Source organism: Telopea speciosissima, chromosome 7 (assembly GCF_018873765.1).
Source record: "Telopea speciosissima isolate NSW1024214 ecotype Mountain lineage chromosome 7, Tspe_v1, whole genome shotgun sequence".
Taxonomy (NCBI): Eukaryota; Viridiplantae; Streptophyta; class Magnoliopsida; order Proteales; family Proteaceae; genus Telopea; species Telopea speciosissima.
In genome coordinates, this window is record NC_057922.1 from 41,790,387 (window position 1) to 41,814,386 (window position 24,000).

Genomic DNA, 24,000 nt, shown 5'->3' on the forward strand with positions numbered 1-24,000 from the left:
GCTTCTTCACTCTCTGTCCCCCACTTTGAGAGTCCTCATGGTTAGTTACCACCAATTCCCAAACATTCAGGGTTTATGAAATAGTAATATATAACTTATAAATTGTGATACATACATGACTTTGTAACTTATAAATACAGCTAAGGCAAGTTAGTGCTACTACAATCCCCAATACATGTATCCCTGGTGTGGGCTTGGTTACCCCTTCCCGCGATACACCCATTGAGTTATCTGAGAGAACCAGTCGGCTCCAGTATCCCTTCCCAAGGTCAGCCCGATCGGCCCTCTAGTTTAAACTTGTGAGATAACCGACTTAGTATCACATTCACCTTTTCGGTGCTTCCCAACATGTAGATCGAGGATAAACTTTGTTTGGCATATAGCCATGATTCACCTATTGGTGCTTCCCAGGCATGTTGCTCGAGGCTTCCCGGCATATTTACCTTGGGGCATCCCAGCTTATAGTCGAGGCTTCCCAGCGTAAATGCCCGAGGTTTTACGGTAGTCCTCACAGTCATCCAACACCTTAACCCCTGTTGGCAAGGGTGTATAGCACGGGTGATGAATCTCTAACCCCATGTCTAAATGGCATCATATGAGTCGGGCGGTGTCAACCGTATCCCATAATACGGGCTACCACAGGTCTCATTTCCAAGCCGGCTACGGCATCTAGTCTACCATTCACAATCATCATGATATATTTATAGAGTTGATCAATAGTCACAAGATGTGTAATAATTATGAAAATTGTATTTGATTAAGTAACACAACATTATAGCTAAAGAATTTAATTGCCAGCAATAGTATTGTTACACGTACATACATGATAATATTTTACTCACCTGAGTTTGGTTCTATGAACTCAATTGCAGTTTCAGTTCCAGCTGCAGTCTGGCCGTAGGCCTCGAGCGTGGGATCAAACCCTAAGTATAAATCAGAAATATGTCATTTAATATTCCAAACTATTTTTGGATGTCCTAGGGTTGATCTAAGCTCACTGGGTTGACTCGGTGTACAGTTGGTCATCACTTGGAATTCTCTGGGCCTTGCACTGGGCGTTAGGCCTATGTCCCGGTGCATCATCCAGAGATGGTGGCCTAGGGGCAAAATGATCATTTACCACCGTAGTTCATGAATCTAGTCATAATAGCTTCACAGCACTGTCCCTAACTTAGCAGTGCTGCAGGACCATCACAGGCAGGGTTTCCAAGCCCTACGAGGCCCACTTAGGTACCCAAGGTATCCATCATTATGGACAGATGTGGGGAGGGCTATTTTGGTCATTTACCACCTCCCTACACAGTTTTATGGCCCATGGATGAAAAACCCCATAGTAGATCAGTAAAATTGTCACTTTTCATTCTCTGGGTGATGTCTGCATCGCCCAGTGCATCGTCCAGAGCCTGTTTAGAACGTGAACAGGCTACAATTCCTAGGTTTTGCACCATGGGTAGTGCCTTGATCATCCCCCCATGCATGTTAGGTCATCATGGACCCCCTGGGGTATACTTTGCACTGGACCCCATGGATTTTTACCTGGGCCCACCACTTGGCTGCCAGGGGCTGCCCAGACTGTAACGACCCGGACCCAATCACAGATGATATAGATCCCGTCCTTACGTAGTTAGCCTTAGGTCACAAATTCCATAATAAATTAAAACAAATAATATCCCAGGTCATCCATTTTTAACACATGCGGAAGCAACTTCATTAATTAAAACAATTCCATAATTTACTTAATACTGGTGGCAGGAATATATTAACATATAAATATATATACTGTCAATTACTGAACCCAAAGAGTGATATAGATATTACATAACTTCTAGAAAGATTTGTTTAAATACATTAAACGATTCCATCATTTATTAACATGATTACAAAAAGTTCCAACACTAGAACACCAACATCCAAAACAAATATAAAAGAGCCTATCACATCAACTAGGTGCTCCTCCTCCAAAGTCTTCCACCGTGTACTCCTCACCGTCTGCAAAAGATTCCACTTGAATGGGGTGAGCTTGCGCCCAGTGGGGTGCTAAGTACACTATACACAAGCATGAATAAAGATGGATAAAGAATAAAACAATAAACTATTCAATGTAACCATTATTCATTCCTTTAATTAAGTATGGTCATAACCATCTATGAACTATGGAGTATGCACATAGCACACACATTAAGGATTCTCACTAAATTACTTAACTGAACATGCTCTAGTTTATAACTCATTATCTCATTTATTATTTCATGTATCAAAATACATTCTATAGAGGATCCAACACCTCTCAAGATGCACTCAACCCACTTGGGGACCCAACATCTATTGAGATGCGCTCAACTCCATTCAAGGATCCAACACCTCTCAAGATGTGCTCAATCCATTCGGGGACCTAACATCTTTCGAGATGCGCTCAACTCCATTCAAGGATCCAACACCTCTCAAGATGAACTCAACCCATTCGGGGACCCAACATCTTTTGAAATGCGCTCAACTTCTCTTAAGGAATAATATTGTCATCATCAATTCATTCATTCATAACTTTCATGATGCTATAACCATTCATCTTCATTTATAAAACACTCAACAAAGTGTACAACCATCTTAATATTTCAATCTTATGAAATTCATGTTCATATCATGTAATGCATCAATCACTCAACGTTTCATTATGCATTCATATCAACTATAACTTTGCAAATCTATCATACATAACAATTAACAATCATTATACATGTATTTACAGGCATTTCATCATAGCTATAACAATAACAAACCCCACCTCAAACTTCAACTCCTTCCTTGATCCAAGTGCGTCAAAGCTCGCTTGAATGAAGCTCAATCAAAAACACGTATATAAATAATTATATAGATCATTAATATGGCTTATCACATCATTAAAAATACCCAAAGACCCATTGAAAATAGTCCAAGCACGTAGAGGGGTCCCCTGTTCGTCAAGAAATTTTCAGATTTATTTTGCTCAGATTATAGAACTTACAAGGGGATTCTAACCCTTTTCTGAGTGGTTTTGGAAAAAATACTATTTCACAAAAGTTGTAGATAATTGAGTCTATATTTCAATGGCTTTAGAATCAGGTCATTTGAGTTCCATATGAGGGAGATATGTTCCACGGACTGCATAGAGGTCATTCTGCCAGTAAAAAATTTCCAGATTCGGCTCTGTTCAGATTACCGAACTTTCAAAGAGATTTTGACCCTTTTATGAGTGGTTTTGGGAAAAATACTATTTCACAAAAGTTGTAGATAATTGAGGCTATTTTCAAATCCCATTAGAATCAGGTCATTTGAGTTCTAGACGAGGGAGATATGATCCACGGACTGAACAGAGGTCAATCTGTCAGTCAAGAAATTTCATGATTTACATGGGGTTTTCTTCCTAAAATTTTTAATGGATTTGAATGAGGATCTTGTTTCAGCTTATAAAACACATTCATGGAACTCTTAATCATTCAAAAATACTTCTAAAAATCTATGCTATCATCCATTAACAAAATCAAAACCCTTACATAAGCATATTGCAATAATCAAAGTGATTCACCTTCAAGTTCTTGCCTTTTCTTCTTCAAACTCTATGAAGCTCTTTTAATGAACAACTCCAGCAGCTTTGATTCTTCATTGAACTCCTCAAACAATACCTTGATAATTCATGCAACATCATCTTAGCATGATCACACCATAGAAATCCAAGTGATTGAACCCATTGAAGGTTTCTCCCTCCTCTCCTTCTTCCTCTTTTCTTCTTCTTTTCTTTCTTCCTCTCCTTCTTCGTCTCCTTCTTCTTCTTCTTTGGAGAAAAGAATCTTTTTTCAGCTTAGTCCCAAATAATCCATGATATAGACATGATACTAATTCTCAATTAAATCTCCAAATGAATGTATAAAGCATAAAATCAACTTAACTAACAACTAAGCAAACTAACTAAACTAATTAAACTATAATGGCTCTCATTGTAATAATTCAAATCCTTTTTGAACTTTCCATTATGCCCATGGTGAATAGTTCCTCAAATAGTGTCTCTACTCAAGAATTATCCAATAGATTCTCATGCAAGCTTACCTAACTCTTTCACATTCCAGTCTTACCCTTGGTCAAGGTTCTTATTATCCATATGCATCTGTTATTTACTTAAATCAAACCAAACTGAACCAAAATCAAGTCTTGACCCAAAACCATGGATTGAACCACCCATGACTTAAATTGACCCAATCTACACCATACCATATATAAGAACCCTTACTATATAAATACTATTCACATATTTACATTAATCAATAATATAAGCTAAGAATTTCACTAGACCATAGTATATATTGCATCTACCAAACTTCATAATTAACAAGACCTTTATATAAATTATTAAAGTATTCATTCCTATCATATTATATTATAAAGTACTAAAATACCTCATTAACACCCTAGAACATCATCAATACAATATATAAAACATAGGGCATTAAAATTCACATATTATTATATCTTAGGCCATCAACATGCAAATATAGCCAAATATTCACAAGGACATTAAAATATTAACGAGCAATAAGTATAATATTAAAATATTCATAACAAGGAAGGAGGTGTTACATCCTTCCCCCCTAAAAGAATTTCATCCTCGAAATTGAGTGACGTACCTATGAGCTGAAAAGATATGGATATCGAGTCCGCATCTCGCTTTCACACTCCCAAGAAGCTTCTTAAAACGAATGGTTCTGCCATAGGACCTTCATGAAGGAGATCGTCCGATTCCTCAAAGCATGCTCATTGCGGTCCAAGACCTGAATTGGAGTCTCTTTATAGGTCAGATCAGCTTTGAGTTGGAGCGGTTCATAACTGAGTATATGAGATGGATCCGCTATGTACTTTCTTAGTATAGAGACATGGAATACATTGTGAATCACAGTTAATGTCGGTGGCAATGCAACCTTGTATGCCACACCACCAACTCTCTCAAGAACTTCAAAAGGACCCACATACCTTGGGCTTAACTTGCCCTTCTTGCCAAATCTCATTACCCCTTTCATTGGGGCTATCTTGAGAAAAACCATGTCCCCAATTTCAAATTCTATATTCTATCGCTTGGCATCTACATAACTCTTTTGTCGGCTTTGAGCTGTAGATATTCTTTGTCGAATCAACTTCACCTGGTCATGAGTTTTCTGAATTATCTTTGGGCCAAGGATCCTTCTTTCTCCAACTTCGTCCTAATATAATGGTGATCTACATTTTTGACCGTACAGCACCTCGAAAGGTGCCATGCCAATTATAGCTTGGAAGCTATTATTATAAGCAAATTTCACCAATGATAGATGTGTGTCCCAACTACCAGTAAAGTCCAACGCACAAGCCCTTAACATATCTTCTAATGTTTGAATGGTCCTCTCTGACTGTCCATCAGTTTGGGGGTGAAATGCTGTACTGAAATGCAACTGGGTACCCAAAGCTTGCTGTAATTTCTGCCAAAATCGAGAAGTAAACCTTGGGTCTCGATCAAATACAATGGATTTCGGAACTCCATGCAATTTAACAATTCCTTCAATGTACAACTGAGCTAACTTCTCCAATGTATAAGTCATGTGGACAGCAAGAAAGTGCGCTAATTTAGTCAATCTATCCACAATGACTCACACAGCATCATGATTTCTGGGTGTCTTAGGTAGAGAGGTTACAAAATCCATAGCCACATGCTCCCACTTCCATTATGGTATTTTCAAAGGCTGCAACAACCCAGAGGGTCTCTGGTGTTCCACCTTAACTTGTTGGCATATAAGACATCGCTCTACAAATTGAGCAATTTCCCTCTTCATACCATTCCACCAAAATATACCTTTCAAGTCTTGGTACATCTTGGTACTACTTGGGTGTACCGTATAAGTTGTTTGGTGTGCTTCTTTTAAGATCTCTTGTTTTAACTCTTCTTCATCTGGTACACACAATCTTGTTCTAAACCTCAGAACACCATCATCAGAGATAGCAAAATCAAGTTTCTTCCCTTCTTGCACTCCCTTCCTGATCTTTTCTAAGATCTCATCATTACCTTGTTTGGCTTTAATCCTGTCAAATATTGTTGGCTGCACAATAAGGTTTGACAAGAGAGCTGTAGCACCGCCAACAATTACTTCTATTTCCAACTTCATCAAGTCATCAAGAATATGTCGTTGTGTTGATATTAGCTTTGCTGAAAATCCTTGTGCCCTCTTGCTAAGTGCATCAGCAACAACATTAGCCTTCCCTGGATGATAGCGAATATCACAGTCATAGTCCTTCAATAACTCAAGCCATCTACGCTGCCTCATATTCAACTCTTTCTGAGTAAATATGTATTTCAGGCTCTTATGGTCCGCGTAGATTTCACACCTTTCTCCATATAAATAGTGTCTCCAAATCTTTAGTGTGAATACAATAGCTGCCAATTCCAAATCATGAGTAGGGTAGTTCTTTTCATAATCTTTGAGTTGCCTAGAAGCATAAGCAACCACTTTACCATGTTGCATTAACACACAACCCAAACCTAAGTGTGAAGCATCACTGAAAATAACCAAGCCACCTGATCCTGAAGGTATAGTAAGTACAAGGGCTGATATCAATCTTTGTTTAAGTTCTTGAAAGCATTTATAGCATTTATCAGTCCACTCAAACTTCACGTTCTTCCTGGTCAACTGAGTAAGTGGCACTGCAATGCGGGAGAATCCCTCAATAAATTTCCTGTAGTAACCTGCCAAGCCTGGAAAGCTCCTTATTTCAGTCACACTTGTCAGTCTAGGCCAATCCAACACTGCTTGAACTTTACTAGGATCTACAGAAATACCTTCTTCTGAGACTACATGTCCCAAAAACAAAACTTTATCCAATCAGAACTCACATTTCTTGAGTTTAGCAAAAAGTTTCTTCTTCCTCAAGGTCTGGAGCACGACCTTCGAGTGTGCCTCATGCTCTTCCTTACTTCTGGAGTAAATCAGAATATCATCAATGAAGACGATGACAAACTGATCAAGATAGTCTTGAAAAATTCTATTCATTAGGTCCATGAAAGCTGCTGGTGCATTGGTTAAACCAAATGGCATCATTAAAAATTCATAGTGCCCATAACGAGTCCTAAAAGCTGTCTTGGGAACATCCTCCTCCTTTATCTTCAGTTGGTGATATCCCAAACGGAGATCAATCTTCGAGAATATCTTTGCTTCCAGATCAAACAAGTCCTCAATACAGGGTAAAGGATACCTGTTCTTAATAGTAACCTTGTTTAATTCCCTATAGTCAATGCACATGCGCAAGGTACCATCCTTCTTCTTTATAAACAAGAATGGAGCTCCCCAAGGTGACATACTAGGTCGTATATGTCCCTTATCCAGCAATTCTCGCAATTGAATTTTCAATTCCTTCATTTCGGAGGGAGCTAAACAGTATGGGGCTTTTGAGATGGGTGCCGTACCCGGTAGTAAGTCAATCACAAACTCAATTTCCCTGTCTACAGATAAACCAGTCATATCATCTGTGAAAACATCAGGGAAATCTCTGACAACCTTGATATCTCCAAGGGCTGACCCCGTTAGCCTCAGTGTCCACAACACTAGCTAAGTAACCAAGGCATCCTCGCCTAAGAAGTTTACTCGCTTGCAAGGCTGAAACAATCTTCAATGGTGAAGACCTTACTCTATCTCCTTTAAATCTGAACTTTTCTCCATCTAAAGGTTCAAATACAACTTCCTTCTCAAAACAATGGATCCTGGCATGATATCTTGCTAACCAGTCCATACCCAAAATAATGTCAAAGTCTTGCATATCTAATAAATACAAATCTGCTCTAAGATCTCTACCCTCTAGTTGGACCATACATGATTCAAAAATCATATATGAAACCATTATCTCCCCTGATGGTGTCAAAACACTTAGATCAGTTTCTAAAGTCTTGGGTAAAATCTTCAACTTAGTAGAAAAACTATGCGAGATGAAAGAGGGTGTCGATCCAGAGTAGAACAACACAAAAGCAAGATTACCAGAAACATATAACATACCAGAAACTATAGCTGGAGAGGCCTCTGTGTCCTGTTGAGTAAGTGCAAAGACTCTCCCTGGAACCTGGGTCTTCTGACCACCACCACTTCCTTGCCTAATGCTGCTGCTTCCGTTGAGTGTTCCACAATGGGCAGTTCTTGATAAGATGTCCCTCCTTCCCACATTTGAAACAAACTCCGGTTCCAAATCTGCATGGACCCCAATGAAGCTTCCCACACTTGGGACATGATTCAGGAGCCTTAGTAGCCGATGCTCCTTGCACATATTGAGTCCTTTGCTGCTTCTGTGGAGGATAACTCTTGCTGCCCTATGCTGGAAAATGCTACTTCCCTTGCCATTTGCTTTCCACCTTCTGGGTTCCTTTTGCTGGCCCTTCATATAACAGGGCTCTCCTCACAACTTCAACATATGTGTTAAGCTCCAAAGCTGTCACCATTCTCTGAATTCCATCATTAAGGCCACTCTCAAATAATCTTGCCTTGTTAACATCCGTGGCCACGACGTGTGGTGCATAATGAGACAACTCAAATTTCTTCTCATATTCTGTCACCGTCATGCTTCCTTGCTGCAACTTAATGAACTCTGCTGCCTTTGCTCGCCAAAAAGTAATAGGAAAATACTTCTCTCGAAATAGCTCTAAGAACTGGGCCCAAGTAACAAGCTGGCCCTCCAGAACACGCTTTGTGGTCTACCACCACAAGTCAGCCTCTCCTTGCAACATGTAGGTGGCACATGCCACCTTCTGCTCTTCCGAACACTAAAGTAACTCGAAGTTCTTCTCCAGTTTCCTAAGCCATCCCTCTGCTACAATAGGGTCTGTAGAGGTACCCTTAAATGCTAAGGGGCGCAAGTTCCTGAACTCAGTCACCATTCTAGACGTGCCGTTGATAGGCCTAGGAGGATTGTTTGCAGGAACTGCCTGAGCCTGCTACATAGCCTCAGCAAAGGCTGCAGCAAAAATGCCAATCATCTCATCTCGATTTATGGTTGCACCTTGAACAGGTAGTGCGGGGAGATCTTCCTCTTGCTACCAGTTTGGTACCTCAGGCAAAGGTATCTCATCCTCATCTTGAGGTTGAAAGGAGCTTTGACTACGCCTAAGTGGTGCCATTCCCTAGCTACAAAAATATAAAAAAAAAAAAAATTACATCAGACAATATTTCATGTTCGTCCAATGCGAAGAAAACAACAGAAATAAAGTTTACACTTACATACATCTATACGTAATGATCACACATCATAATCTATGCCACCAGTTCTAAGTTACATACGTCAAAGATAAACTACTCCGATACCACTCCTGTAACGACCCGGACCCAATTTCAGATGATATACATCCCATCCTTACGTAGTTAACCTTAGGTCACAAATTCCATAATAAATTAAAACAAACAATATCCCAGGTCATCCATTTTTAACACATGCGGAAGCAACTTCATTAATTAAAACATTTTCATAATTTACTCAATACTGGTGGCAGGAATATATTAACATATAAATATATATACTATCAATTACTGAACCAAAAGAGTGATATAGATATTACATAACTTCTAGAAAGATTTGTTTAAATACATTAAACGATTCCATCATTTATTAACATGATTACAAAAAAGTTCCAACACAAGAACGCCAACATCCAAAACAAATATAAAAGAGCCTATCACATCAACTAGGTGCTCCTCCTCCAAAGTCTTCCACCGTGTACTCCTCACCATCTATAAAAGATTCCAATTGAATAGGGTGAGCTTGCGCCCAGTGGGGTGCTAAGTACACTATACACAAGCATCAATAAAGATGGATAAAGAATAAAACAATAAACTATTCAATGTAACCATTATTCATTCCTTTAATTAAATATGGTCATAACCATCTGTGAACTATGGAGTATGCACACAGCACACACATTAAGGATTCTCACTAAATTACTTAACTGAACATGCTCTAGTTTATAACTCATTATCTCATTTATTATTTCATGTATCAAAATACATTCTATAGAGGATCCAATACCTCTCAAGATGCGCTCAACCCACTTGGGGACCCAACATCTATTGAGATGCGCTCAACTCCATTCAAGGATCCAACACCTGTCAAGATGCAGTCAACCCATTCGGGGACCCAACATCTTTCGAGATGCGCTCAACTCCATTCAAGGACCCAACACCTCTCAAGATGTGCTCAACCCATTCAGGGACCCAACATCTTTCGAGATGCACTCAACTTCTCTTAAGGAATAATATTTTCATCATCAATTCATTCATTCATAACTTTCATGATGCCATAACCATTCATCTTCATTTATGAAAAACTCAACAAAGTGTACAACCATCTTAATATTTCAATCTTATGGAATTCATGTTCATATCATGTAATGTATTAATCACTCAACGTTTCATTATGCATTCATATCAACTATAACTTTGCAAATCTATCATACATAACAATTAACAATCATTATACATGTATTTACAGGCATTTCATCATAGCTATAACAATAACAAACCCCACCTCAAACTTCAACTCCTTCCTTGATCCAAGTGCGTCAAAACTCGCTTGAATGAAGCTCAATCAAAAACACGTATGTAAATAATTATATAGATCATTAATATGGCTTATCACATCATTAAAAATACCCAAAGACCCATTGAAAATAGTCCTAGCATGTAGAGGAGTCAATCTGTTCGTCAAGAAATTTTCAGATTTATTCAGCTCGGATTACAGAACTTATAAGGGGATTCTAACCCTCTTTTGAGTGGTTTTGGGAAAAACAATATTTCACAAAAATTGTAGATAATTGAGTGAATTTTTCAATGGTCTTAGAATCAGGTCATTTGAGTTCCATATGAGGGAGATATGTCCCACGGACTGCATAGAGGTCATTCTGCCAGTAAGAAATTTTTAGATTCGGCTCAATTTAGATTACCGAACTTTCAATGAGAGTTTGACCCTCTTATGAGTGGTTTTGGGAAAAACACTATTTCAAAAAAATTGTAGATAATTGAGTCTATTTTCAAATGCAACTAGAATCAGGTCATTTTAGTTCTAGATGAAGGAGATATGATCCATGGACTGAACAGAGGTCAATCTGTCAGTCAAGAAATTTCCAGATTTACATGGGATTTTCTTCCTAAAATTCTTAATGGATTCGAATGAGGACCTTGTTTCAGCTTATAAAACACATTCATGGGACTCTTAATCACTCAAAAATACTTCTAAAAATCTATGCTATCATCCATTAACAAAATCAAAACCCTTACAGAAGCATGTTACAATAATCAAAGTGATTCACCTTCAAGTTCTTGCCTCTTCTTCTTCAAACTCTTTGATGCTCCTTTAATGAACAACTCTAGCAGCTTTGATTCTTCATTGAACTCCTCAAACAATACCTTGATCATACATGCAACATCATCTTAGCATGATCACACCATAGAAATCCAAGTGATTGAACCCATTGAAGCTTTCTCCCTCCTCTCCTTCTTCCTCTTTTCTTCTTCTTCTTCTTTGGAGAAAAGAATCTTTTTCCAGCTTAATCCCAAATAATCCATTATATAGACATGATATTAATTCTCAATTAAATCTCCAAATGAATGCATAAAGCATAAAACCAACTTAACTAACAACTAAGCAAACTAACTAAACTAATTAAACTATAATGGCTCTCATTGTAATAATTCAAATCCTCTTTGAACTTTCCATTATGCCCATGGTGAATAGTTCCTCAAATAGTGCCACCACCCAAGAATTACCCAATAGATTCTCATGTAAGCTTACCTAACTCTTTCACATTCCAGTCTTACCCTTGGTCAAGGTTCTTATTATCCATATGCATCTATTATTTACTTAAATCAAACCAAACTGAACCAAAATCAAGTCTTGACCCAAAACCATAGGTTGAACCACACATGACTTAAATTGACCCAATCTACACCATACCATATATAAGAACCCTTACTATATAAATACTATTCACATATTTACATTAATCAATAATACAAGCTAAGAATTTCACTAGGCCATAGTATATATTGCATCAACCAAACTTCATAATTAACAAGACTTTTATATAAATTGTTAAAGCATTCATTCCTATCATATTATATTATAAAGTACTAAAATACCTCATTAACACCCTAGAACATCATCAATACAATATATAAAATACAAGGCATTAAAATTCACATATTATTATATCTTAGGCCATCAACATGCAAATATAGCCAAATATTCACAAGGACACTAAAATATTAATGAACAATAAGTATAATATTAAAATATTCATAACAAGGAAGGGGGTGTTACACAAACAGCCCAGTAACTAGTAACCCAGTGAAACTTCAGCTGCAGACCATGGATTTGGCCGCATGCAAGGGTTGATTCACATATAATACAATGATCTAAAGTTGTTACAACTCATGGCTAGGCTACATGCAGCCACGGCACACAGATCTGAGCCCAGACTGTCTGTTCTTGGTGTAACAGTGCAGTGCAGTCTGGCACCAGCTTGGGTTTCGGTCTCAAGTGTAGAATAGCCATCAAATCTTCATAAAAAGCTCAGATCCTCCATGCATCATGTCTGCATGTTGGATCTGAGATGGTTCATGGCAGCCCCCAGCTGTTCTGGGCTGCCAATGGCCAAAGATGCTTCAAGAACTCATGGCTAGGCTACATACAGCCACAGCACACAGATCTGAGCCCAGACTGTCTGTTCTTGGTGTAACAGTGCAGTGCAGTCTGGCACCAGCTTGGGTTTCGGTCTCAAGTGTAGAATAGCCATCAAATCTTCATAAAAAGCTCAGATCCTCCATGCATCATGTCTGCATGTTGGATCTGAGATGCTTCATGGCAGCCCCCAGCTATTCTGGGCTGCCAATGGCCAGAGATGCTTCAAGAACACCAGAGATTCATGGAGAAAAATAGCAAACAGCAGTATAGCAGCTAGTGTTGGTATGGTTTATACCTGAATCAAGTCTAGGAAGCTGCCTGATCAGATTGGATGCAAGGTGAGAACTTCTCCTTCTTCTTCTCGTTCTCTTTTTCTCTCTTTTCTCTCTTCTTTCTCTCCTACGATTTCAATAGTGCTAGGAACCTCTAAAATGAGGCTGGGGTCTCCTATTTATAGGACAGCCTCTTTTGAGAATGTATTTTTAACCTGATTCCCAGCCATTCTAGTCACTCTGGTAGGTCCACAGGGGTCCAAGGGTATGAGGTGGTTCCCCAGACTCCCTTCTACCTATGAAGGGTGCTCATATCCAATATAGGTGGTCCCCACACATTTGTGCATTAAAATAATGAATTTTTTTTCACTCTGGGCGATGTCTCTGGGTGATGTGTGCATTGCCTAGATATTACGGCAAGGCTATTTCTCCTTGGATTTGCACAAGGGTTTGACCTAGGGTTAGGGCTTTGCACCCACATGCCACTTAAGACCTTTTACACCTATTATCAGGGGTGGGACCCACATTCATGGAGAGGAGAGAGAATACTTGGAGTCCAAGCAGTACATAATGATGTGGGCTATGCAACTGCAGGGATCAGTAATCCATCTTCTAACATGTATGTATGAGGACATCCTCGGGGGTTCTCCATCAAATTCAATCACTGGAGTGATACTCCACAGTGTGCTTGGATGCCATGTCAGGGGTTCATGTCCTTCAATCAAAATTCTAGTCAGTCAGGGGTAGGTTTGACAATTTCTATACTACAGGCATACATCACTTACTGTTTGGTGAGGGCAAGCAAGGGGAATCCTGTAATTAACCTACCCTATCTACTTACGCAGGTCATGCTTTCTAATGCCCAGAACCCTACTGATGGTAACCTACCCTATGGGAGGTTTCTTACCTAGATATTCGTTCATTTTGGAGTTTCCCTAAATGGAGAATATGAGGGAGGTGATGGTCTGAAACCCATCAGTAAGACCTCCATCAAGAAGATAAAGATGCTTGGTAAGCCTGAGAGTGCCACAGAGGATGACGTTGATGATGTAGTAGAGGAGATAGAGGAGGGAGATGAAGAAGGTAGAGCTGGTGGTGATGAGGATGAGGCTAGAGATGCTATTGATCAGGAGGGCGATCCATTGGATCCAGTTATACAGCCTGGGGATCTTCCCTCACAGGGCTTCACAGGGGCTTCAGCTTCATATGTACCACCTTCAGCACCAGGGTCTTATGGTTGGGAAGAGCTGATGGCACAGTTTAGTGATATTCGTACCCACCTTACTCAGGTGTCATCAAGGATGGAGAGTGGATTCACTGACCTAGGAGGTAGAGTAGGCACTATCAAGCAGCGACTAAACTTCTGGGATGCTCACTTCCAGGTTAACTCATCTCAGCCACAATGCCCACCAGAGGATGATCTAGCACAGGGATATCTCAGTCAGTTCTGAAGCATTTAGTCTAGGTGTTTAGGTTTTATTTCTTTTTTTGCTTCAACTATTCCCTTTTATTAGTTCTACCTTTATTTTCTCTCTAAGTTGTAATCAAAAGTTGTTCCTCTAACAAAAACAAGATGTAATGGCCTCCACCAAATTTTGGAACTAATAGAATCTTATTTTGCTAGTGTTATGTCAGTCTTTATGGTGAATTATCTACAATTTATCTCATGTTTGTTGAATTTTCTATTTGTTTAGCTTTCTATTATTTGTTGTCCTAATCCTCTGTTTGTGAATGAAGAAAGAGCTTCTCGCTCTGATACCAAGCTCTGTCACACCCCAAACCACCCCCTGGGAGGATTAGGTAGGTGACCCAAATTGCACGGTAGCAATCCGCCAAACCCCAAGGATCCAGAAGCAGTTAATATCATTCACAAACACACACACCCATAACAATGGATAAAGATAGAAACATAGAGTATTGTGGAAGATAATATTTACACTAACCATCAAAGATAAAATATATACAACATTGTTCTAGTTTTTGTTCTCTCACATCATACAACTAGTAGTCTCAACACTTCCAACCAATAACTTTACAAAATAATCAAAAGGGGGTAGGACAACATGGCCCCGAATAAAGCTATACAAAAGGGGATTGGTTAGTAGATTCCTATCTACATCAAAAGAATCCCAAGGTTAGATGAAAATCAGCTACCCACTCCTCAAGGGCCATCTTCAATAGTCACCGTAATCACCTACACCAGAGGGATGACCTCCGACCGGGTCCAAACCCACACAGTTATACTCAGCATGACCCTCCTACTCAAGAGGAGTCTCCTAGTCAACATGACATCCACCTGTAATATCATCTATCCAAAAAGAAATATACAAGAGTGTGAGCTCCACCGAGCCCGTGAATGAAATTTAAACCATACATGCATATGCAAGCACAACCATGAGCCCATATGCGAGGAGGTTCATTAATATTATTTAGCCACCTATCAACAAAGATAAGTCAGGTTCTGTATACATGTATCCTTGGTGCGGGCTTCAAACCCCATCCCGCAATACACCCATTGAATTGTCAGAGAAAACCAGTCGGCTCCCACATCAATCACCAAGGTCAGCCCAACCAGCCCTCTAAGATTAGTCTGTGATACCACCTTTCTTGAAGATGGGCACCCAGCCGAACGATACCCCCAGGGCATCAGTTCTCTCACAGGCATCCAACACATTAACCCCTGTTGGCAAGGGTTCGTAGCATGGGAGATGTTACCCTAACCACATGCAATCTACATGAGCATAGTATGAGTCAGGTGGTGCCCCGCATTCCATTCTACGGGCCACTACCAGCCCCATTTCCAAGCCGACTATGATATCTAATCTAGCAATTCCATATATAAGCATCATCATCCATTTCCAATGTCCATCAGATAAGATTCGGAGTTTAAATAAGAATCTAAAGCAATTCAAAGTAATTAAAGATAGTAAATATTGTTGTTGTTGTTGTCATAACCCATTAGTCATGTACACCTATACTCATGGTGTAATTCTACTCACCTTGCACTAGTCCAGCTTGCTCTTCAGTCAACTCGGTCCGGCCGTATGTGACACCATACCTCGAGTTCAGGGTTGTAATCTAAGTTAACCAGATCATTAAAATATGTCAAACATGTTTAAAAGTAGTTAATGTCCTAGGGTTGGTCTAAGTTGATTGGATCCAGCTTTGCATACATAAACATTAATTATAAATCTCTGGGACATTGCACTGGGCCTTTGGGTCAAACTCCCAGTGAATCGCCCAGAGATGTAGAGGTCATCTTTTATGAATTTTAACAGCAAGGTTTGCCTACTTATAGCCCTATCAATCATATAAAACAGTGCCAAGGTTTCCAGTTCAAGTTTGGCTTAGTCTGTGTGTGGGTTCCTGGCTCTATGGGGTCCAATTGTGCATCCAAGGTGTGGATATCAGCAAGGATGGATGGGGGAGGGTTTTTAGGTCATTTGTAAGTTCCACACATTGTTCTAGACCTGTGGGTATTGTTCCAATAGACAGGAATCAAATTAGAGGTAAAATGCCATCACTGGGCATTTGGGCCAAACTCCCAGTGAATCGCCCAGTCACTGTTAAACACTAATTTTCATGTTTAAATCTGGATTTCTTCTTTCTACCTGACCTCAAATCGACCAAGGGTGATTCCTAAGGGTATCTATCATACATTTCACAAGGAATGGAATAGGTTTAAGGGTTTCTAAACCTATACACACATGTAGGTGGTAGGTTGGGTTTTAAATTAACAAAATTGAACTTAATTAGCAAGGATCAATTTTAAAATCATAGAATTACTTCATACCAATATATAGAGCACCTATGTAGACCTAGAATAGAATTGTTTCTAAGCTAAAACATATAGAAAACCACATGCATGCTAGGATCTAAGCTTAAATTGCACAATTTAAATGTTAATTCCATAGTTTAGCTTATATCCATGGTTGTACCTTGTTTCTTTTACTGTAACAGATTATAAACCTCATTTAAATGGTTATATCATGCATGAAATGTACATGCATGCATGGTCTAATGCTTCTTTAAGCTCCTAGGTGTTATTTCTAACATTTTTAGTTAAAAACACAACTTATAACCATATGAACTGAACTTATTCTTAATGGACAACAAGTATTCTATACTAACATAGGTTACATTCCATTACCTTCAAGTGCGGAGATGTGCACATCCAACTCAAATTCAGATCCCTCACTTCCTCTTCCTCTTTCTTGTCTTTCCTTCTCTTCTCCTTTCTTCTCCCTCTCTTTCTTTCTTTCTCTTTTTTCTTCTCTTAACTGTTGAAAACAGTAGGGAAAATGAATTAAGAGGGCTGGGCCCTCCTATTTATAGGCCCCATAGCTCTAAGGCCTGTTTGGCCCTGCTGTCCCAAATTCCAAAATGCATTTTTAACTAAATTCATGCGCATTTCAACTACACAGGTGGGGTCCACATGGTTTCCAAAGATGGGGAGTTCTAAAATTCCAATCTACATCTACGAGGTGTTTACAAGAAATGTACATAGTTCCCATTTGCTTGGAATATGAAATACAAGTTTCAAACACTCTGGCCGTTTCACTGGGCGTTTGGGTCAGTCACCCAGTGCATTGCCTAGAGAATGTTTCTCTGCTATTTTTGTTGTGGCCTTGCACAGGAGTTGAGGCCTCCACTAGGGTACCTCTCTTGCACTATTTCCAAGGCAAAATGAACATCTGTATGGGCATGGTCCCCATGTACTTATCAGAGAAAGATTACCTAGAGTTGGAGCTGTACATCAGGCAGTGGGCTGAGTAGCCGCATGGGTTTGCAACCCATCTCCTCATAGGTATGATGGATGACATCCTTGGGGGTTCTCCAAAGATTTTAACCACAAAGGTGATACACCACAATGTGCTTGGGTGGTTGACCCCAGGCTCATATCCTTTAGGCAAAGTTCCAGTCAGTTTGGGGTAAGTTTAACATAACTGTCCCCCGAACTTTCCTTCTCCTGTGCCTCAAGTTACACTAGAAAATTACACCGTTAGAGTGATGGAAAAATTCAAGAAACTCCACCCTCCATCATTCTCCAAGATTGATTCAGACTCGCTACAACCTGAGAGATTGATCAGTGGCCGGGAGAAGGCTTTTGAAGTACTGGAATGTACCAACACCTAGAAGTTGATATGCGCTAGGTACCAGTTGCAGAACGAAGCCGAAGCCTGGTGGAAGTCAACCCGACCAAATCTTGAAGCAACTCTTCCTGACCCAACTTAGGATCAGTTCAAGGAGGTTTTCATCAAGAATTACTTCCTAGAGAGCCTCTGAGATATAAAGGAAGCAGAGTTTTCTGCCCTCACATAAGGGTCGAAGACAGTCTTGGACTATCAATAGTAATTCGAGGACCTGATCCATTATGTGCCAAAACATCTGAGGAATGAAGCAAACAAGACTATGAAATTTAAGAATTGACTTAAACCTGAAATTGGAGTCAGCTATCGATCATGGAGATTGAAACCTATGCCCGAATGGTTGACAAGGCTAAGACAGTAGAAGATACACTGAGGGAAAGGTCGACTGCACCACAATGGTCAACCAAGAGGCCTAGCAGTTACCAGAACTACCATTGGCCTATTAAGAATTTCAAGAGTCCTAGCAACCCCAGTCCATTGCACCATCGATGGTCAGAAACCTCACAACCTTTTCGTCCGACTTACAACTAGTCAAATCAGTATACTCGTCAAACTTCTAGTCAAGCTACAACTTCTGTTTAGTCTCCACGGCCGGCGATGAGCTAAGCAAGTTAAGCTTCTTCTCAGTCAACCTGTTCTGTGCCCCTTTCCAATCTCTAGATTCCATCCGATGCTTTGGATATGGTCAACCTGGTCATTGAGCAAAAGACTGCATGAGCCGAAGGAATAATGCACCCTCGTGATTCCAATCAACTACCCGACCTTTCCAGCCCCAAGACGGTAGAACTAAAGGGAAGGTGTACGCATTAACTAATGAACATATTTATATGTGAATTTAAGCCTTTATATTGTTGTATTTTCATGCTTGAACTGAGCTACTCGAGGTGTTTTTATGTGTTTTCAGGTTTAGGTCCATGCTTGAAAGAGAAGCCCAAATTATGCTAAGAAGCCTTTGTGGAGCTGAAATGCAAGGAATCAAGTTTTAAAGAAGCCCATGTCCATTGGCCCAAGAATCAATTTCATATATGGGCTGGATCATTGGGCCATGAAGACCCAACCAAGTAAATTTGAAAATTCTAAGGGTATTTTTGTCCAAGTGCATTGTTGATGACATCTAACATTTTCAGTTATGGAGTAGAGCCCAAGTCAAAGCAAGCTACGCAAATCTTGGAAGATTGGAAAGATTATCTTGGTGATTTTATTGAGATCTTCTATGTTTGGAGAATTGTGGATCCAATCTCCACCTCCCTCTCGATTTTTAGAACAAAACCTCAATCTTTCTCTCCCTTTCTTCTTTAACAAATAAAAAAAAAAAAAAATCAAATATTGATCAAGGGAATCTCTCCCTTAGCTGACTGAATTTGGCAAGAGGGATTGGAGGTTGTGGTTATAAATAGAGGGATCTTCTCGCCCTTGGGAGGCATTCATTCTCTCTTTAGTCTTTTGTTTTAGCATTATTTTTCTTGTTTTTCCTTTCTAGTCTAAGCTTAGAACATTGATGCAGTTTTGTCTTTTTCATTCCAAGATCTAATGTAATTTAGGGCTTTTAATCCCCATCCCTTTCTTACATTGTTGTAATTCAAAGTGTTGATTCGAGTTTAAGGCTGAAAATTCTTCTTCGATGGTTCAAGTTCAAGTTCTACACAATCCAAGTTCTTTAATCTTTTGATTTTATTTTTATTGTTTAGTTTTAATGTTCTCTTCATCAACCCCCTCTCCTTCCATCGATTTTTCCATGGCCAACTAAGCCCTCAACTCTTGGGGTAGGATGAAGCCATGAGGGAAGGATGAGTTGATGATTTACATGCTTGTGTATTAATGGACATGTTCATTATTTGGGCTTACAATTGTTGACTGCCGCATTATGCATGTCATCCTAATGGACTATATGCAATATTGCCGCTATAGCCATTGTGACACCATTCATATTCATGATTTTTAAGATCTAATTGTGTATTGAATGTGTACTACTCATAGGATATGTTAGCCCTTTTTGCCGCATCTCCTATAGACCTAGACCATGATATATGCAATGCTTTGATGTGTTGATCATTGACTTATCCTAACCTTGTGGTGGATTCCGGCCCCAAGGGTCCATCTCAATTTCAATCTACCCATCTCATTCTCTCACTTTTTGTGTTAATTCTGTTTGCCCTAGTTTAGCCTGGTTTCTTAATTCGATAGTTGATCTTGGTATTTTTCTTAAAAATAAAAATTGCTTGTTCAGTACACTTTGCCTAAATTGAGAGTAAAGATTTAAGCAACCCGACCTCCCTGAGTTTGACTCGTAGCTACATCTGATATTGTGTGCTTGCGGTTATTTTTCTTATCAACCAAGTTTTTGGCGCCATTGCCGAGGAGGATGATGTTTGTTTAGTTTTCACTTTCAATTGATTTGAACTGTTTTTCATTTACTTTTATTAATTTTGAAAAAAAAAAACTTCTTTGCATGTTAGTTGCCTATTTTGTTTTTTTTTTTTTTTTAAATTTTAGATCTTGATTCACTTTGAGCTAGTCATCTTATCTCATCTATATTTGTGGATCGTGAACTTTTTTCTTTGCACCTCTGATTCATTTTGTTGGGGAAGTACAATTGGTGGTCCGATCTTGATCATGATGTGGTGATGAGGGATGCTGGCTACCTAATCACCAAAGGGAATAATGACCAATAGCTACGACGGTAACGACATTGTTTCCTAAGGTGATTCTAGGTATGACTGATCTACAAGCCATTGATCATCAGGAGGTTTTGCTTTGACCCCGATTCGAAATGAATATAGTAATTCACATCGAATTAAGAGAAAAAAGAAAGAATTGATATTGCTATCATATTGTTTCTTTTATTTTTGTTTGGTATTGTGGACTGTGTATGGTTGGTTGGACTCGTAACTCTAAAAACCGGTTAGAGCTAATAGAATTACCCATCATGGTTAAGACTCTTAGGGATAGGTTTTATCTCGCTCAGGTGGCACAACCTTCATGCATACGTTTTCCAGACGCCACGGGGAATAACTTTAAACTCAAATCTAAGTTCATCACCATGTTACCCCATTTCCATGGACTGCCTTATGAGGATGCCTACCTCTTCCTTAGGGAATTTAAGGAAGTAGGGGCTCTCATCAAGATGCAACAACTTACAGATGATGCTGTGAAATTGAGATTCATCACCTTCTCGCTTAAAGATGGAGTGAAGAAATGGCTGTATGGGTTGCCGACTAATTCTATCACCATATGGGAGGAATTCACCGATGAATTTTTGAAGAAATTCTTCGCAATGCATAAGACCAACAAAATTGGGAATATCATCCTATAATTTAGGCAAAAACCCAGTGAATCCTTTTCCAAGCTCATGAAAAGATTCACAGATCTTCCCCAAGAGTGCCCTCACCATGGCCTTGACCAATGACATTCGTGCCAGATCATCTATGAGGGCATTGATTACCACACCAAGCAAATGCTTGGAATCTATATGCCCAACAGGGTTCACATCTTTTACAGAGGATAACAAAGCTTGGACTTTTTTGGTCAACCTGGCCGAGAAGACTTGTGAGTGGGAGTCAACTTAGGAGAGTGAAAGAGCCATAACTACCAAAGGATTCTTTGGTAACAGTTTTATGGCGAAGGAAGCCCAATTAGATAGTCTCCTTAAAAGACTAGAAGCCATAGTTGTCAAGGGACCAGCTCCAGTACATCAGATAAATCAGAGTGTCCCTATGTTCAATTACTGCCATGCTCATACCCATGTTATGGAGGAATGCCCCAATATTTTTGGGGTGAGCAATAGCAATGAGAATGTAAGTGCCATATACCCAATCCATATAGTAACACTTACAATCCTGGATGGAAGAATCATCCAAACTTTTCCTGGACCCAAGGGAATAACCAAGCTGGACCCTCCAATTTTCAAAATCAAGGTTAGCTTGTTCCCCAAAGGTCCAATCCCCCTTCTAACTTTATTAGGCCACCACTCCCAATGCTAAATTTACAACCCCCTGGGTTTCCAAAAGTAGGTGAGTCGGCTAGGATCAGTTCTTTAGAGAAAAGTATGGAACTTCTCATGAGTAGAAGCCAACATAATATGGAGAAGCAAATCTCCCAACTAGTTATAGCTTTACATGAATAGGAAAAAGGGAAGATGCCAAGTCAACCTGATTCGAATCCCAGGAACCTGAATTTGACTCAGCAAGGATAACCTAATTCATTGAATTCAGTTCAAGGGAATTCACAACATGGAGAGCCCTCCAATCACTGTAATGCTATCTACGCATTAAGGAGTGGCCATGAGTACATATGGGATGTTGTTCCTGTATCACCTAAAAATCCCAAGGATCATTCTGTTAAGGTCAATACTCTATCTCCTCTGCTAGGTTCATCTGAGGAACTTGAAACCATTACTAATGAGCAGCCTGAGCGAGTCTATGTTCCTACTGCTCCATTCCCAAAGAGATTGGAGAATTACAAGAAAACTGCTTCCATAGACAAAATCCTAAATGTCTTCAAGAATTTGCAGATCAACATTCCTTTGTTGGATGCAATCTCTCAGGTCCCCGCTTATGCTAAAGTCCTCAAAGACTTATACACTCAAAAGCGAACAACCAATGTGCCCAAGAAAGTCTACTTGGCTGCAAATGTTAGCTCCATTCTGTCTCACCAGATGGTAGCTAAATATAAGGACCCGGGGTGCCCAACCATATCTTGTGTAATTGGTAACACAAAGATTGACCATGCTCTTCTTGATCTTAGAGCGAGTGTTAATCTCTTGCCTTTCTCTGTCTATAAGTAGTCAGGCTTAGACGAGCTAAAACCAACTAATGTCAAGCTACTGCTAGCGGACAAATCAGTCAAGACTCCAATCGGCATGGTCGAGGATGTCTTACTTAAAGTTGGGGAATTTCTAGTCCCTGTAGATTTCATCATTTTTACACCTAACCAGTTACCAACATTCGGGACCAGATCCCAATCATTCTTTGTAGACCGTTCCTTGCCACTAGCAATGCCATTATCAATTGCAGAAACGATATCATGAAACTTTCCTTCGGTAGCACCTCTGTGGACTTTAATGTCTTTAGGTTGGGTAAGCAACCAAACCTACATGATGAAGAAGTACATATGCTCCAAGAAATCCCAAAATGCACTTAGACAGACTTTGAGATTGATTTTGATTCTGGATTTCAAGAGTGTTTGGACCAGTTGGGAAATTTTGATGAGGGAATTATGTCTGGGGTTTGGAGTCTCCAACCACCTGTAGAGCCCATTAGACCTCTATCTACCTCAATGCCCAAACCTTCTATTATTGAGCCCCCTAAGCTTGAGTTAAAGGAGCTGCCTACCAACCTAAAATATGCTTTCCAAGGTGAGGATCGAACTCTCCCAATGATAATTGCATCTTATTTAACCTTGAATCAAGAGAAAGAGTTTATTAGTTTGTTAAAAGAGAACAAGGAAGCAATCGGTTAGACGATGGCTGACATAAAGGGGATTAGCCCTTCAATTGTGCAACATCATATAAATCTCATTGATGGTCACAAACCTTCTAGGGATCCCCAAAGAAGAGCTAATCATGTGATGAAGGAAGCCATCCAAAATGAAATCCTGAAGTGCATGGATAATGGAATCATTTATCCTATAGGTGACAGCCAATGGGTAAGTCCAGTCCAGCTTGTGCCAAAGAAATCTGGTATAACTGTAGTTTAATCTACTAACAACGAATTGTTTCCAACTTGTATTCAAACGGGATGGAGAGTTTGCATTGACTACTATAAGCTAAATGCAGCCACTTGGAAGGACCACTTCTCCCTGCCTTTAATTGATCAGATGTTAGAGCGTCTAGCCGGCAATGAGTATTATTGCTTTTTAGATGGATACTCTGGTTACAA